Below are 838 nucleotides of genomic sequence, written 5' to 3' on the forward strand. Positions count from 1 at the left end.
GCTCGGGCACGGAGCGGAGACCAGCCGTGCGTGTGTGTGCCTGCCGGTGTGTTTGCTGAGCACCTGCTCTGTGCCCTGTGCTGGGAGGCGCTGCAGGTACAGAGTCGGGGGGTTGGGGGGGCGGGGCGGGCCCAGGAAGAGCAGCCACAGGGGTGAGGAAGTTCGTTCCAGGTTGACCTGGGGGAACAGTGTTCCAGGCAGAGGGAACAGCCGTGCAAAGGTCCTGGGGCAGGAATGGTCCAGCCGAGTGCAGAGAGGGGACGAGACTGGAGCCAGGAGAGGGGCGAGGACGCAGGGCTCAGAAGTGCGTGGGAACCATGGCCAGGCCCTGGTGTCGGTCGGGGATGACAGGTGCACCCCCACACCTGCTCCTGGGGAGCATGCTGTCAGTTTGGGGAGAAGGCAGGATGGGCCTGCAGCAGGTGCCTGAGGCTGTGGCCCTTCCTCCGTCACACACAGTGTGTGTGTGTGTGTGCAGAGGCTGCTGTGTTTTGGGGTGACAGGCTCCCCAGCTGGGCCTCCGTGTGGTGTGTGGGGTCCAGGGTTGGCCACAGTCATAGCAGCACCTTCTGGACTCAATTCTTCCTCAACCTGTGAAAACTGGGGGTTCCCCACGATCACCCGCAGCTCCAGCTCTGAACTGTCAGGCAGGGTGACCCCCGGGGCCTGAGCTGTGCCCGCCCCCTCCCCCCCCACACACACACACCGGCCTCACAGCCCTGACCCCGTGTCTGCACAGAACCGTCACCTCCTTCACCTCCTCCCCTGCTCACAGGCACTTCAGCCGTTTCCAGTCTCTGCAAAGTGTAACCCAGGACGCGCAGCCGGGGGGGGGGGG

At 65.3% G+C, this 838-nt stretch overlaps 1 protein-coding gene across 1 annotated transcript in view; it reads left to right on the top strand.

Annotated features, from left to right (window-relative positions):
- The window catches only part of MMP17 (matrix metallopeptidase 17), a 6,139-nt gene that overhangs the window by 2,418 nt on the left and 2,883 nt on the right, over positions 1 to 838 (top strand). The gene's annotated exons all lie outside the window — the stretch shown is intronic.

This window comes from Myotis davidii, unplaced genomic scaffold (genome assembly GCF_000327345.1).
Source record: "Myotis davidii unplaced genomic scaffold, ASM32734v1 scaffold43, whole genome shotgun sequence".
NCBI classification, from domain to species: Eukaryota; Metazoa; Chordata; class Mammalia; order Chiroptera; family Vespertilionidae; genus Myotis; species Myotis davidii.